The sequence below is a fragment of the Rhinolophus ferrumequinum genome, chromosome X (assembly GCF_004115265.2).
Source record: "Rhinolophus ferrumequinum isolate MPI-CBG mRhiFer1 chromosome X, mRhiFer1_v1.p, whole genome shotgun sequence".
Lineage (NCBI taxonomy): Eukaryota > Metazoa > Chordata > Mammalia > Chiroptera > Rhinolophidae > Rhinolophus > Rhinolophus ferrumequinum.
The window spans coordinates 121,280,972-121,298,647 of record NC_046284.1 but is presented as its reverse complement, the minus strand read 5'-3'; the positions used below and the strand labels follow the sequence as shown (position 1 = coordinate 121,298,647).

The 17,676-nt window shown below is 43.7% G+C and overlaps 1 protein-coding gene across 1 annotated transcript in view; it reads left to right on the top strand.

Moving 5' to 3' along the window:
• Window positions 1-17,676, top strand: part of STS (steroid sulfatase) — a 146,010-nt gene that overhangs the window by 92,115 nt on the left and 36,219 nt on the right. The window lies entirely within an intron of this gene.

Sequence of the window (17,676 nt, the reverse complement as noted above, 5' to 3'; positions counted from 1 at the left end):
AAAATCAGTGGAGCAACCTTGTGACTCAAGAATCATCTCCATCTCAATCCAGGATAAGAGAGTAGAAATCAGCTTTCTATGTTTCAAAAGCTACCATTGCAGGACCTCAGAAAGCCGTGCCGATATTCCCTTTGTCATTCTTTTGTTCTCTACAAATCTCAGCCGTGAGCTTATGTATTTCCCCTGGGATTCAGTACATCCATTTCCTATCTTGACTCTTCCACGAGCTCTTATTCTTGATAAATGGGATTTTCTTTTAAACGTGAGAATCATGGGCTCACTGTCGATGCGTACTGAAAGTGGGAGCCCAGGTGGAACATTGAGAGGAAAGGCAAGATGGGAAGAATCCCCAAAGAAAAGCATAAGAGCAGCCAGAGACACAGAAGGAAGGCTAGGAGAAGTGGGGTCATGGCGTTTTCGGGGTGGAGAGCAGTCCAAGGAAAGAGGCTCAATACCAAGGTGGACTTCAGAGACATCATTTAAGGAAGACGTGAAGAGGGACCAGTGGATTTAGCGCCTATAAACTTTAGGACTGTAATGGATTGCAGAGCGAGTGGCATTGGAGGAGTTGGTGGTCAGTGAGGTTAGACATCCCTTTTAGGAACATGGCAGGACTTGAGTAGAGGGATGACTTCCTGGTTATATCTCAGCCCATCTGTGCTGGGAGACCATCAGATGGCTGTTACATCAGTATGTGGAACTATGTGATTTTCAGTCTGATGCCCTGGCAGGGAGAAGGATCACTGCATTGAATGATGATTGAAGTGTTGCCAGGACTGTCATGAAAGCTAACTGGACATGGCGCTTGAGCAATTAACAAGGGAAGGACTGAAGTTGTAAAGTATGGGAGGGGAATGAGGAAAGACAGAGGCTGGTGGCTTGGGACACGATCGGCTGGAGGTCCAAACATGATTGTAGGACAGGTGTTAGAAGGCTGGGACAAGGTGAAAGGCTTTACATTGCAGAGGTGGAACATTTCGGATGTTTACAGATCTGTGGCGTGGATTTAGGATGATGAATGAAGGACTAAAATGCAAGGAGCTTTTGTGTCAAGGAGATCAAGGAACTCGGTAGCCAGAACATTCAGCCAGTATCTTCACTGTGACAGCGGAGGTTGGATGTGGTGTGAATTCTTAAATGTGTTTTTAATTTGCATTTGTTTGAAAGCATGCTGTGTAGAGTTTAAATAAAACTAAATAAAGCTGGGTGACACTGGCTCCAGAATGGACACAGTGATGAAAAAGAACAGGGAGCCCAAAAAGAGAATCACATGTAAATGTAAAGGTGGCATTTCAAGGCTAAGAATAGCTGGCATATTAGTTATGATTACAGTTTTTGGAGACGTTATAGTTACCTCACTGGTGTCTGGCACTGTGGTCAGTGTTTTGCATGCACTTAAGAGGGAAGATGATGGTGGTGATGGTGATGATGATACTGATGGTGGTGATGATACTGATGGTGATGATGATACTGATGGTGGTGATTGTGGTGATGATGATGGTGATGGTGGTGATGGTGGTGATGGTGGTGATGATGGTGGTGGTGATGGTGGTGATGATGGTGGTGGTGATGGTGGTGATGGTGGTGATGGTGGTGGTGGTGATGGTGGTGATGGTGATGGTGATGATGATGGTGATGGTGGTGATGGTGGTGATGGTGGTGATGGTGACGGTGATGATGATGGTGGTAATGATGGTTATAAGTGATGATGGTGACAGTAAAGATGCTGCTGGTATGATGGTGATGATGATTTTGATGAAGAACAAGGAAATAGTGATGGTGGTGAACAAATGGTGATGGATGAAAATAAGGATGCTTGAAGAAGATGAAAACTGTGAAGATGATAGGAGGAGGAAGAAGGGATTATGGTCAACATGAAGAAGTCCATGTTCAAGGGAAATGAAGTATAGAAAACTTAACTCACTTGCCCTAAGTCAAGGAGATAACATGTGATGGCTACGATTTCAATCTTGCATAACATGTCACAGTTGTGTATTGCACACTGGGCCATACTGGTGTTTCCCATTTGTCTATGTAAACTCCCCATGCACATTGAATTAGGAAAATGGAACTGGTAAAGAATGTAGTCACGGGAGGTGGAGTACAGCATAAGGAAGATACAGCATAAGGAATCGTAACAGCTATATATGATATCAGAAACTAAAAAAAAACCCAAACAAAATATGGTGGGGTAAAAAAAAGAATGCAAGAAAATATACTGGGACCTATTTTTCTGATACATAGTTAAGCAAAGGCTTCCTAAGCATAAAAGAAAAGGAATAAATAATAAAAGAAACAACTGATAGATTTAACCACATAAAATCTAAAATTCTCTGATGTCCAAAAAAGATAAGAAACTAAAAATATCATTGACAAACTAGTTAAAAAGTATGTGTAACATCTACGCAAAAGAAAAAAAAAATCCCAAGATATAGAATTAGTACAAAGAAATCAATAAAAAGATGAATACCAGGAAAAGAAATTTGCTGTACCAATTTATTGTATCAGTTCACTGCACGTTTGCTGGCATTGAGCATTATTTCTAAAAAAAAAAAAAAAAAAAAGTCCACAAAACAACCCCCCAAAATCTTTGCTAATACGATGAGTGAAAGAGGGAAACTGTTTTTTCAATTACACAGACTGCATTATATTGATTTCTAAAGAGGTCTGACATTTTTCTTTTTTTTTTTATTAAACAAACAAAAACACATCCGTTGTCATTTATCAGGCTGGGTCAGCGTGTCTTCTGAAGACCCGTACCCAAGGATAACACGACATAGTCCCATGGCAACAGGATCTTTCATGAACTTTGCACTGCTCATTGTACCACTTAGTTTAGCTTACCAAGTATATTTTAAATATTCAGTCAGTGCTTTTGATTTCTGAATCCCAAGGCGTCTAGGGCACAATTATTAAAATTCATCGCAAGCCAAAAATTGGATTTTATTTTCACACTGGTGCGTCTCATCATTGACAATTCCCTTTTGGAATTTTCAAAAGACTTAAGTCATCTGGGGGAAAGAGAGAAAGGAGAGAGAGAGAGAGAGAGAGAGAGAGAGAGAGCTCACACATGGTCCTTTTGCATTAAGTTTTCTTCAGTTGCATCCCAAATAGCATGCATTAAAAAAAAAAATGCACACGTTTGTAAAATCTACTTAATTTATTAAGTTCAGTGTCATGCCAATTTCCCAAAGTAGAAACCGAAGTTTTCAAAAACAAAGCAAGAAAGAAGGAAATTTGTTAGGTTATCGCAGACTATCAAACATTGGCTATATGTTTGAAATGGCAGCATGGTGGTGAATCAGATAAAGCGTGACCTCCGTTCCTATTACTGTAAGCCCTTGTGACCGAGATAATCATGAAATAGAGCCTGCAGACAGTATCTTTCCAGGGAGTTTTCACAGTGTCTGGTGTCACACCATCACGGCCAGTGAACCCAGTTTTTTATTCAAGCAAATCCAGCCAGGAGAGAAATGAAACAGTTTCCATTACAGACGCTGTTTCCCTCGATGCAAGATACATAAATGAGGTCAGGAAAGTTCAGGAAAACTTAGGAAGTGATGACAAACCCATACATCACAAATGAATGACTACTACAGATTTCACCTCTGGATCATGTTCTTTCCAGGATTGGCAAACGTATTAATGAAGAGACAGTATAATACACTCTCCATTTGCAATGGCAGGCCCTGAGATTGGGGACACGAGCAAAAACGATGACAGAAATATGCTGCTAGGCTGTTTAAGATGCTTTGTGGGGACTGTCAGAATGCTTTCTCAGATAGTCCATGGGGCATCGTTACTGGGATGCCATTTCATGTTGGTTCAGACTCCTGCCAGCCTTGAAGACAAAGAAAAAATGAGTTTACGATCAATTAAAATAAAATCACCTATGCCAAGATTTTCCATTGTTGCCCCTCTCTGAAGTGCATGTTGGAAGTGTTCTTTGGGAGAGAGTGGGCAGGGGTAGGAGGACATACAGGCGTGAGATGTCACTGGTCAGCTGGAGTCACTCTTCCTTCTGTGTCCCTGTAGCCTTCTTTTCGTGAAAAACACTTCAATGAAAAACATTTCATTGTTGCCTCTGTCGAGCGTGCATTTTTAAAAGTTGAATGTTTTCTTCCCTTTACGCACTTCTTTTTCTGGTGACTGGGTTGATCCAGAGTATGCAAAGCCAAAGAACACAGACAGACAACAGACAGGGAATGTGCCATTGATCCCATGTCCAGCTGGTCACCTTGCCCTGGGCTGTAAACCCCTATGAACCCTGCATAGGGTTCATTTTTTTTTTTTTTGTATGTTGCCAATATTATCTAATAATATTCAGATGCAGTCCTTATTGTTGTGAAGAGTATGTTACACAAACTATACACGCTCTTTTGCAGTTTTCGTTTTTCACGGAACTCTGCACGTGGTCGTTTTCCAATTTCAGCATTGCAGTTTTCGTGTCATCTTTGACTACAGTTTCCTTAACCGTTCCTCTGGGAGAGACATCTCAGTTCCCAAGGACTTTTGGTTTTTATCTATTTCAAGCAATGCTACAGTCATGACACCCTGGCTGGTAAACTTGTGAAAGCTATACTGTCTACCTGTGTAAAATTGTGGGAGCATTTTTTGAAAGAAAAAATTTTCCAAAATTCAGAGGCTGGATCCATGGGTGTTAAACTTGTGCGTTTTAGTAGATGGCACCTAAAAAATATCTTACCCTTTTACTCCCTTCAGCAAATGGGACGCCCATTCACAATCTATGAAAATGCTAAATAACGTCCTCATAATCTTCCCAGCTCTAGATATTGTGATTCTAAAACTATGTTTACTTTTGTATTTGTCAGGTACACTGTGCTGTTTCCCTACTTAAATTTCCCTTTGTGTTGCTTTTGGACTTGAGAGGTTTCATTTCCATCCATTTCTATCCAAGGTTGTATTTTTTCACTTAAGAATTCCCAGTTTGTATTCTTTGGGCAGTTGTGTACTGGGTTGTCAGTCTTTTCCTTATTGATTAGTACGGGCGGTCTACATATGGAGAACATTGCCATTTTACTTGTCATATGTTATGAATGTTTTCCCTACTGTGCCGTGTGTGTGTTTTCATTTTATTTATAGATTCTTTTGTGATGAATTCCCGTGGTCGAATTTGACGGCCTTTCCTTTCGTGGCTTTGATGACTACCTAAATTAAAAAAGTAAAAAAGCTTTCTCTGCTCACCGAATTGTATACCCTTTATCTTGCATTTCTTCCCAATATGTGTATGGTCTTATGCTTTACGGTCCGGAAGAGGAGTCTGAGTATGTGTGTGCATGTGTGTGTACAGGACCATGTGCTATCATTTGCTCAGTGTTACGGTTATTGGATTTGGTTGGTGAACACTCTCGGCCACTTGCTGGCCACATACCCTCTCCAGACAGAATGCATTTAGAGGCATCCTCACGCAGTCTTCTGAGCATGGCACGCTGTTAGCCCGTTTTACAGATGTGTAAAGCAAGGCACATACAACCGAAGTAGCTTGTCCCAGGTGGCAACTGGCAGAGGCAGAGTTCCGACCCAGGTCCCATGTGTTCCACCTTATGTGGTGCTAAGCGGGACTGATGGCCTCATGCCACATGGCTTCTGCACATTGGTGGCAGCAGGGGTACCAGGGAAGGGCATAGATTTGGGGAGCAGACTCCTGATGTTGCAACCCACCTCTGTCACATGACACCCTGGCTGGTAAACTTGTCAGATTCCGTTTCTCACTGAGCCTCTATTTCCTCAACTGTAAAATGGGATTATAACATTCCCTATCTTGCTGGAATGTCTTGAAGAACACTGGGATGTATTCAGGACTCCACAAACATTCATTATTGTTATGGCAGCTCCACACTCAGCTTTCATTGCCTCGCACGTTCCGTGATCTCCTGTCTCTCACCGTGCCTTCCCTTTGCCATCTCTCTTCTAAGTGTACTTCCTTTTGCTTTCCTGATGAGAAGGGAAGCATATGGCCATAGATATCCCAGGACACAGTTTCATGTGTTGGAGTCTGGTGACTTTTTGTCGGTTTGCCATCCAGCCATGAGGACATGGAGTGAATGCGGCCTTTCCATGACCTTTGTCGTCTGAGGTTACTGGAGCATACATCTCTGCCTACAGTCTGAAGGAGATGCATCTCTAAGGTGCCTTGTGGAGTGGGAATCCACGACGGCTCCCCGTCGGCAAGGAGCTGACTGTCTGCGTCCTCACGTGACTTCTGGAAACACCTCCTTGGGCCCCACCTCTCAACATGGCAGCCGGAGCCCTGGGTTTGGAGCCAGGAAGGCATGCTTCTCTTGTATTAGCTTAGGGATATATGCATTTGGAAAGGGGTTTCCTTACGGCAGGATTCTGTAAGTCATTTTATTTGCACCTGAGCAGTAGAAAAAAAAGTGAAAGTAGCATATTTCCATAGGTGACTTCTTCTGAAGGCAACATTGAGCTTATCCATTGGGTACCCCAACGACCACTGATGCACCAAATTAAACAGAGCAAATTTCTACTGTTTCTGAAATTAACTAGGTGCTTACTGTACTTGACATATAATTTCATTCCTGTGAAGTCACTTAGAGCAGACACACCCATTGAGTCTAATTTAGAGGAAGATGGCTTTGGATGTTTATCGGTTACTTAAATTTTAAAACAAAGGCTTGGCGACATTCACCTACATAATCTCCTGTTACTCATGGCAAAAGGTAACATTTGAACATGATCACATTTCCAGTTTATAGAAAACTGTTAGAGAAAGAACATGGTTGTCATAATATTTTTTCATTCTGCAATAAGACAGCAGCCAGAAGAGAACAAAAATGACAAAATCACAGCATTTTAAGTCTTTTCACTTTAATCACTGGAAGGCAGAATAGCCCATCAAATAGCTTTGTCGATGTTCTTATTTCTTGCCTGCAAAATTTTATCAGTGGTAACCATCTTACAAATGCATTTGTGCATCTGACTTTTAGTAAGCAGACATACTGTACTTTAAGAAGAAGAAAACCTACAGGAAATAAGCTCCTTTGACAATCTTTGAAGCTTTGAAGACTGACTTTGAGAAACACACACACACACACACACACACACACACATTTTGTTTTGTTTATATAATGTGACATTTTGGTTTTGTTTCCTGCTTCCTTGCAGTTAAGCAGAGGGGAAGGGGACACATGAAAGGACATTACGATTCGTTTTGAAATAAAAGGAATCATCTTATTCGCAAATAAGGTAGATAGTTCCATCTTGGAAATTCTTTGTCATTTTATCGTCACAGAATTTCGGAGATGGCACGTTGGCACAGAGACACTTCCTGTACAGAACACAGCTCTTCTAGAAAGCAGGGTCTGGCTCAGATATCATCAGTGAAGAAGGGTTGCAGTCTGTTAGATTTGGGTCAAAGAAAGGGATTCTTTGTCCAGAACAGTAGACAGACTTTTAACAACCACACGTGTTAGTGAGTAGGGATGAGATCTACCCTAAAGAGCATCCAACCCTCTGCATTTCTTTTGGCATGAGTGTGTGACCACCAAATATAATATATAATAATTTAGTACCTGCTAAATACTATACTCGTTTCCTACCACCCTATTTCACCGAAAGCCAGGACATCCCTTAGCTCACTGTAGTTCCATAGATGGCCTCTGCTTGCTTTTCTCCATAGATGTGTCTTTCATGACCTGGTTCTATATATCTGCAGTAGGGTCTTTATTCTCATGGGAGTAAGTTCTCCATCCTTCTGGTGGCCGTGGCTCCAAAGTCCCACTGGAAGCATTTCTTAATTTGAAGGGCCGCTCTTCTTACTTTGCGGCTGGACAGACATGGAAGGTACTGGAAATGGAGGTCCCTGATCAGGGTCCCGTTTTCTCACGCTCACTGTCCTAAAATGCCAGTTGCCTGCTCTCTGCTATCCATTCCTCCTTCCGTTTTGAAATCCACCGTGGGAGAGGTCATCAGGCTTGCCCTTGGGTCAGGAGAGAGGAGAAAGACTGGCGGTTCTACCACTGCCCGAACTCGGGAGGTCACCTATGTGAACCTCAGTGGTCCCTACTGGCATCTACATTGCAGGGTCAGACGTCTGTGTACGTGGCATTTGAGAGTTGGAACACTCATGCGCTCCCTGACCATCGGTCCCTCAAACATGTTTATCGGGCATCTGTACGGTGTACGTTTTAAAGGGTAGACAGTGAGATTCCTGATGCAGCGCCAACATCAAAAACTAATCTGTGGTTGAAGACAATAGCAAGGTATGGCCACAGGAACGTAAAGATTAGAACCGTTGAATTGGCCCTCTTTGCCTGTCTTGCCTGGGTGGCAGTGCCGAAGTCATTTTCCGCTCTATTTCTCTGTGACTCCCATCAGGCCCAGTGGACACCCCGTGTACATGCCAGGGTCAGTCCTGGGCTCCACTTTCAACTGCGTTGATTTTTAAATGCTTCGTTCTTGCAGATGGATCTTATCGTCACAAATGCATTCCCCCTCTCCATTAACCTATTTCTGATTGTATACGGGGGCTTTAGGTGTGCACATCTGGAAAACTAAACATAAATCAGGGGCTCCCAAAATCCAATGGTACCGGACTAGCAAGAATGAAGGAGACACATGCATTGTGTATATTTTTCTTTCGCCTTTCTGTCTATGTGAGGTTCCAGTAAATCTGCGTTTGGGACAAAAGAGAACATTTGATGGACAAAGAGGTTTTTGCCACCTTAGCCTAGAGATGTAAACACGACATAGTGAGAGGGCGAAAAGGATGGAGGCAGGATTCTGGTCCAAACTTCTGGCCGTCATATTTACTTGGAATTTCATAGTTCAGAATATTGATTTTGGCTCTCTACATTAATTTAGTTTCTTTATCATTCACCTCTGGGTTTCACAAATTCTGTAACAATGTGACCATTTTTACAAAGCCTGAAGCTTAATTTCATGGTCTCGAGCCTGGGATGGATATTATTTTCCGTTGAATTTACATCTCTAAGTACAATGAATTGTTTTTAGCATCGTTTTACAAATCATTTCCAGGAAGAAGATAACATCATAAATTCCCATTGGTCTCAGTAGCCCAATTAATTCAAACAGGATTAATAAGCTCTGTGGGAGCTTTTTAACAACATGAGTAGTAGCAACAACAGTCTAACCATAACAAGAATTAAACATTAACAATCGCTAAACCGTAAAAGCCTTTAGTGTATTCTGGTCACTTATGGGAACATGGCAGGTGGATTTTTCCACTTACTCCCCCACTGCGGGATGAGATGTTTTTATCATCATCTCTAGTTTACAGGTAGTGGGAGAGTGAAGTTGGAGCGGCTGCGTGACCGCTTGTCAGCAGCATGGAATGATGTCTGTTCTGTTGAGTTAACTGAGATGATAGAGCCCCCAGCTTGTGTCCCATTGCATGTTCTCTGTAACACAAGCCTGTTAGGAAAAAGGACCCGTAATAGTTTTCTTCCAGCTTCTGGATGGCACGAGTCCATCACGTCCTATGTCCTTGATGTTGCCTCATATACAATAAAGATGTCTGTGTTGAAAATTTAAAAAAAAAAAACAATTTTTTTTAAAAAAGAAAGAAAATGAAATACTGGGTGTGGAGAACAGGAACATGTAGCTACGAGTCTGACAGTAGTGCTTTGGATAAACATCTGCCACCGTCAGCCGCTCAGAATGAGCACATTTAATCTGCTGGTTCAATATTTGAAGTCATAGAAAGAAAATATGCATTAGGATTTGGGAGATTGGGTGAAAGCAGTGTTCAAGTACTATTCCACTGAGTACCAACAATGTATGTGTTTGAAAGGTGAGGTCAAAATTGGGGTTCAGGGATGGATCTGAATGCCAGGACCCCATAAGGGCTCGTCAAAAACTGGAATGCAGCAGTCCCCTTGCGTAGATATATTCCCCCTGCTTGAATTAATTGAATCACTCAGATTGAAACAAAGTCATGTGTCTAGAATAGTCAGCCCAGTACCTGACATACAAGAACAGCTCAACAAATGCTAACTGCTATTATTATTATTATTATTATTATTATTATTATTATTATTATAATATTATTATTATTGTCTTTCCTTTCCCATATGCCCCCATTGCGCCAAGTCGAAAAATCGTGGATGAGAAAAATGTCTATGATGGAAGAGTTAACACAGAGTTGCACCATTCCTGTGTTTTTTGTTTGTTTGTTTTAATGTTGTGATTACGATTTCATCATATATTTGAGATGTCCCCTGTGCGTGTCATGCTCTCCAGAAGAGCCCGTCTGCCCTTACCTTGATATTAAGGACCTCGGAGTAAGAGCTAAACTGCTTCTAAGAGCTTGAGGTCTGCGGGTAAAGTCAGCACGTCACCCCGAGTGGGGTGGGCTTCGCACGGGAGCTGCAGACAGGCAAAGTAAAAGCCACACTGATCAGAAGCAATCCTAAGAGAGAAGCGTGGTGACGTGTTTGTCAGCGTGTCCAGTTGTAATTTGAGGGGTGAGAAGGACTGGTATCTGTGATTCACGTGCAAGGGTGGTGGCGGAAGGAAGCCTCATTTTCAGTTCTGTATCTCCAGCTTTATAGACGGCAAACTCTGGTGCAGAAGAAATCTAGTCCTAAAATAAAAATGAGTATGGATGGTATGGCCGGGCATCATAAATAGAACTCTGAAGGGTTTCGTTTCCTTGATCATTCCTGTTGTCTCCGGTCGATTCTCTACTCACAGCCCAGCTCAGGCAGGAAGGGGAGTGTCAGTGCTTCCAACCGTATGTTTCTGAAGACGTTCTAGCTGCTCTGTTTCTGGAGCATTGCATAGGCTTCGATCCCAGACATGGCCCTTGGGCATCTGGGCAACCTGATTATTCTCTGTGACAAAGCCTGGATAACCTCCCCTGGCAATTTCAGCTGGTGGCCATCCCAGAGACCAACTGTGTCAGTGGAATCCCCGAGCCTTATTTTCCACAAGAACGTCAAGCGCAGGAAACCCTCTGGCATAGCTGCATCCAGAATGGGGAAGCTGTATGTTGACTCCAAGGGCTGCCCTTTAAACTATTTCCTGCCAGTCCGATTGCCTGCTCCTCAGGTCAACTGTCCTGTTGCGTTACTTATGACCCTCGGGCCTCAGTGACAGCAGTGACTGACCCACAGTGCCTTCCTCGGACTCACAGGTGTGCCCACTTATCTTCTGCCAGACACACATGCGCAAGTCCGTTGAACAGACACGACGATGGTGTTCTCCTGGGTGTGTTGATGTCGTTCACACAGGAAGGCAGCGGGGAGCTCTGTGAGAATGAGAGCGAGTTGGAGTTCTTCAAGTGATTTCTGGGAAACGCAACAGCCTGGAGAAAGAGCAGGTTCTTGTCACTCCAGGAACGTGGCTGGGTGGGGACTGGAGAGCATCGCAGATGGAGGGAGCAGATGCTAGTGCAGGGGGAGAAATCGCACTTCACGGTGCTGTGATTAGGGCAGCGCTGGGTTTAATGGAGGACATCACAACATTTTTATAACAATCAGGTATAGCCTCCCCGCGATAAGAATGAATTTCCCAGAAACACTAGGCACTCTGACAGGACCTAATGAACAAGGAAACACCCGGAAAGTGAAGAAAGGGTCGTCTCCGGAATGACAGCATTTCGGTCATACAGTTTTCCGCTTGTTAAGCAGCCTATGCCTCCGAATTACGTGTGTATTTACTGGGTGTAAAAGTGAGTGCATTGGATGGTCTGAAAGTCTAGCTAAACCTCGTTGTCAGTGTAGTTCCTGAAATCTGTAACATGCCAACCCTCTCTTTTGGTTATGTGTTTATTCAACATTTACTCACACGTAACCTTTCTTTCCAGAGTATGGTCCTTATACATCATCTAGGAACTTTTCAAAAATTCAGGGTCTCGGACCTCACTCGCTCCAGATTCAGTGAACGAGAATCTTCATTTTAGCACGGTCTCCAGATGAGAAATAAGCCTGTTAGAGTTTGAGAAGCGCTATGAATGCACTAGGGAACCTATATTCTAAATGCAATGTCTTGATTATTGTTCAACCAGGAGAACGAAAAAACAATCGCATAAATTAAGGCATCATGTAGCCTCATCAGTTCCCTAATATCCCATTGGCTTACTTTCCTGTCACTATTTGGAAAATACTTAGGGTTGTCTTCTAAACGTGTTTTGAGCGAAATTTTTATGTTAACACAGGCGATGTGGAAGCGAGTGAAATAATAAAGGAACCCCGATTTAACGGAAGTGATGCCTGGGGTAGCATAGAAGCAGATTAGAGCTGGCGTGGGGTGTGTGCATGTGAGTACCCATGGCTGTCAGGGGACGATTTATCCTTGTATGAAAGCACGTCAAAGAAGGTAGTTCCATGGCTCCTCGACCGTTAGTTTCTGGCAGGCACACGTGCATGTACATCGTGACAAAGCTTCCTTTCCTGTCCTCAGTCTGTCATTAGTGGTGATGGAAGCCAGCCTCTGTCATCACTCAGCATGTGGAAATGCCATACGAAGCAGAGGTCACCCTCTCGCTCCCAGTAACCTTAGTTCCTCACACCATCTCTTACCGAACTGAGGTTTGGCTGCTTGCCACTCGTGAGCCAGTGACCGAGCGACAAGGGTTGGTGGTAAGAAAAGGAGGTCTATTCAAGATGCCGGCATTCCGGGAAGATGGTAGACTGCTGTCACAAAGGCCACCTTCCCCGTGCCTAGAATGGTCAAGACACTTTATAGGTGCACACGAAGAGGCAGAACAAAGGAAAGGGGCAGTTCCTCACGCCACTGCTTAGTGTTGACATCCAGGAGTACATCTCCTGGGTTCCAGTTTGTTCCGCAATGGTCATCTTGAACCCGAACATAGGGGGGATTCATGTCACTAGATCTGGCTTCCCATTGGAGACAGTCAATCTCCAGGTACACTGACAGATATGTCTCGGCATATGGGGTGTTGCTTATGCTTCTAATTGTCCCTAAGCTAACAAAGAATTGCCTTCCGCGGGCCAATGACAGTGGATTTTCCCTACACCACTCAGTAACTAACTCAGGAGAATATCAGAATTTAGGTGAAAGCGGACTGCCTGGAACAACGCCTAGCATTTTCCAGCTTGATGGAGAGACACAGTCCTTACCAGGTGCTGCATGAGATAATCTCATTTATCTTCAAGATCTGTGCTCAGCAGGAATCTTTGAGTCCCACCGTTAACCTGTTGGTCAGAGGAAGGACTGACTAACATAGTTTTAAGGGACCTTTTTAGGATTCCCTGAGTTCCCTGGAGGCACGTTGAATAGGCGGAAATTCTTTCTTAATCATTCATGGTGGGTGGTGGAAGGAGGTTTTTTTTTCCTTAATGAGTCCAAGGCCTATAAAAAAGGGTCTTTACGTCACAGCATTTCGCTCCAATATTTTGTCCACCTTGTAGAAGAAAAGAGAGAGCCAAATCAGCTGAAATGACAAGCTTCAACGAGGCAAGATGATTTCTTAAATTTATTTTCATCTTTCCGTTACAGTTGACATGCAATATTATCTGAATGTCAGGTGTAGAAGGTACACTGAGCATTCACTGTGTGACAAGTCTTGGGCTGAGTGTGTCGGGCGTTATTCCCCTCCTACACTTCTCCAGACACCCCTCTACTACTGTAGGTTATCAGCTCCAATATAGAGGTGAGTTCTGAGGACCCAGGAGTCCGACCAGGTCTGCTCGTGTCAGGAGCCGGAAGCCAGAGTTTGAGCTCTTAGATCTATGTGATGCCACCTCCTCTGGCAAAGCCCTTATCTGCCCTGGTTTAGCGTATCCAGCCCTGGCTCTCGGCAGTGGCTTCACACTTGTTTGTAGAACGACCACCTGGAATGAAGGGACTATCTAGAATTTAGGCTTCCTCTGCAACCCACGCCCACGCCTGCACGACCAACAGACCAGATTTTCCCATTTCCAAGTGTTCTTCTTTAGGATTACAAAAGTCTGGTCAGGAAGCTCTCATTTTCTGATAAGCTGGCTCTTGTTGTGTCCAGTTAAATGACAAATTGCTCTTGAAATGGCTTATTTTCTGTATTTGTTTCATTCAGGGAACAATATGAGCGCGCTTTGGAAATAAAGCATTTCATTTATAAGTTATCCTGCAGCCCACCATCGGTAATTCAAAACTATCATCCTATATAAATTGCTGTCATTAGACCTTGAGAGCCTTACTGAAAAATAATATTTGCGGACCTCTGACTTGCAATGTGTTGCTCTGAAAGCAAGAATAATACAGCGGCATTTGTTCCCACGGGAGATTCCTGTTCGGAATTTTTAGGAGAGAAATGTATTAGACCTCTGTAGGATCAATCTTATGAAAAATTAAATGGTTAATGGGCTCGGGGCTTTACAAATGAGAGCCTGGCTTAAGACCTCAACAGTATGGGTTTCACAGTGTGTGTTGAGGGCGGGGGGAGTAGGACTAAATGGAAATCAGAAACCCGGCAATCTCTCCACAGATTGAACCAAATAGTCCACCAGTGGTACAACGGCCTCAGCTAGGTTCCCTTGTAGTCATCCCAGCCTGGCTGGCTGTGACGCTTTCGATGAACATGACAATTAAACACTCTAGGCAGTGAGTAAGATAAATGCATGGGGATAGGGTCCAGGTATTATCATGGAAATACAGGGAGGTGGAGGAAATATCCCGGAAGGAGGGTTAAGATGGGGAAGGATGCCGTATGTGGTTCAGTAGAAGTAATGTGTGTGCTAAATGCAGCCAGCTTGAACGCAAGTAACAGGTCACCAGGAGGCTTTGGAGGAGAACACTGTCCCCGATACTGTGTCGTGTCCCTGCCTTTACCTCCCAGCCCACGGTTAGTAGGTGTTTCCTAAATGCACGTTGAATACATGGATGAGGAAGTATGGAGTCACCATTGCATTTGAAAGACAGTGTTTTGCTTTTTATTAATTAGGAGGCTATTGTTTGGAGCAGTTTCAGGTTTACAGAAAGCTTGAGTAGAGAGTGCAGAGATTGTTCCTACGTTGCCTTTCTTCCACACACCATTTTCCTTATGACATCAGCTGATGAGCCCGTATTGACACATGACTAGCACCTAAAATCTATACTTTGTGTTAAAGTCCCCTGTTTGAATTGTGCCTTCTGTGACTTTAGACAAATGCACAGTGACAGGTACCCATCATGACAGTGTCACACAGACTAGTTTCACTGCACCCAAAATCCTCTGCGCTCTGCCTGGTATCCCTCCTTAGCCAGTCACCCCTGGCAACCGCTCATCTTTCCATGTCACCATAGTTCGCCTTTTCCAGAACTTCTAGTGGGATCACACAGTATTGAGTCTTTTCAGACTGGCTTCTTTCACCAGGTAATTTGCATTTCACGTTCCTCTGTGTCCCTTCATGACTTGATAGCTCATTTCTTTTTAGCGCTGACCAATATTCTATTGTCGGGATGGACCATAGTTTATGTACCGATCGCCTACTGAAGGACATCTTGCGGGCTTCCAAGGGTTTGGCACTTCTCAGTAAACCTGCTATAAATATCTGTGGGCATGTTTTTATGTCCATAGACATTATCGCAGAAGCCACATTTCTGAAAAATGCCGTGTCTTCACAGGATGTTCTTCATGCGAAGATACTTATAAATATAGGAAATGTGCATTTCATTGCAAATGGAGGTGCATCGTTGCATGCCCTTTTGCAAAATATTAATCACAACCCAGGGAAGTAAAACCGTCCATGCCCTGCTACCTACCTCGTCTGTATGATTTTTACTTAGAAAATTGTTATATGAGCCCAAACGGGCACTTTTTCTTCAAAGTATAAGGAGGGTCCTATCGCCTTATTGCTTCTTCCTATTTCAGTTCATTAAGCTAATTACCATTTTCCGTGTGACGAGGCTTAAATCAGAGCCAGATCACTCAAAGCCCAACTGCATAGGTAAGGTTTCCTTAGCTGTGTCAACGCCACCACACTACGTATCTGCCTGATACTAATTTATCACAGGAGACAAATCCCTAAAATGGCCCCTGTGCCTCTCAGTCCTTGGTTCTCAGTATGACTGTGTATATATGATGTGTCTTCTTGGCATGTTTATTATACGAGTTGGCAAATTGAGAAAGATGGAACGTACTTCACTCCCCGGCATTAGCAATGACAGAACAAAAATATGACCTGCCACAAATGACTTGGTCTTGCTTTTGCATCAGAAATCTACTCGATCACCTCCGTGCAGAGTGGACTCTGCAGCCTTTGTCCCCTTTGCTGGGCCAAGCAGGTGACGGTGCAACCCTGGGGTACAGGGCCTGTCTGCACTGAGGTCTGACCTACCTGCTGGATGGGATGTACCTGCAGTCAGTTATTATTTCTGCTGCAAAGGATGCAGTGTGTCCTCGTAGAATTCCAATTGTTGTGGTTGTCCTGCAGTGACGAGATGGACCCCACGCCAAAATTTGGGTCCTGTGTTGGGTGGGAATAATGATGCCACACCCACACTATGTGGGTATGAAAAGATTTATGACTCAGAACGAGGCTTCCTGGGGAGAGCAGAGTCCCTCCCAGGCTGGTCTGAAAATGGCTTAAGAGAGATGGCAAAGAGACGATTTTCTTGGTGGGCAGAGCTGGAGAGTGGATGCAGGTTGTGGCATGCAGGCAGCGGCTTGCACGGTTTGAATCTCCAGGGACGCAGAAGGACCGAACACCAGGCTTTCTCATTAGCTGGTTGGGCACAAGTGGAAGCAGGGAGAGGTGAGGCTCTTAGCCGTCACACAGCAGCAGATGGAGTCAGACTGTACTACACCCATCAGTGTAACTGTGTATGCATAACTTCTTAAGTTATTCGATTCGTAACTTATTACATTAAACCAGCAGCATGAGCATATAGATCTGTGTGGAAATTAGAAATTGTCTGCCTCTAGTTTGACCGTCATTTTGTTCGGGTGTGAGAGCTGGTGACAGGTTTCTAATCAGAGAGTCCACATTTATCCCTTTCTTCAGTCTTCATCTGGCTCCTGTTTTCCCGCATGGAAAATTTTGGGCATACAGAGAAGTAGACAGAAAAGTACATAAGCTCACTCATGCCCTTTATCTACCCTTGTTTAATCTAGACCCCTACTCACTTCCCTTCTTCCTGGACGGATGGGAAGGAGCCAGCAACCATCATATTGTTCCATCCACGGGCGTCTCTATTTTCTTTTTTCCTTAATGGACTTTTTTACTCCTCTGCGATTCTTGTCGAGTCCCTCCCAGTGACAACACCGGGCTCGAGAGCCTTGATTTTGGAATCAGATTTCACTCTTACTTTCTGGCTCTCCCATTTCTGAGCTGCATGACTTTCAACAGGTCTCGCATCTATTCAGAGTATTGTTCTGTCATCTGTAAAATGGATGACAAAAACAAAAACAAGAAAGAACTCTTTACTCGTAGGGTTCAGTGGGGTCGAAACGAGAGAACATGTGCTATCGTCCTAAGCACAAAAGCGTGCTCAGTAGAAGGTAGCACTTATCCTATTGGTGTTAGTACTGTTCTTAGTTTGAAGTGTTATGAGGGGTAGTATATATACAGTGTGAGTTCCGGGGAAGGAAGGCGAGGACAAGAAAAAGGACAGTCGGAGGCACAGTGGTACTCATGATGGGTAAGTCTAGACGTGGGTGTCTGCTGTCGTTCTTCAAAAGCGTTCATTCGTTACAAAATATCTGTAGACAGATGTGTTGGAAGAAGAGCGACATTGGTGGTTTGGTTCTTT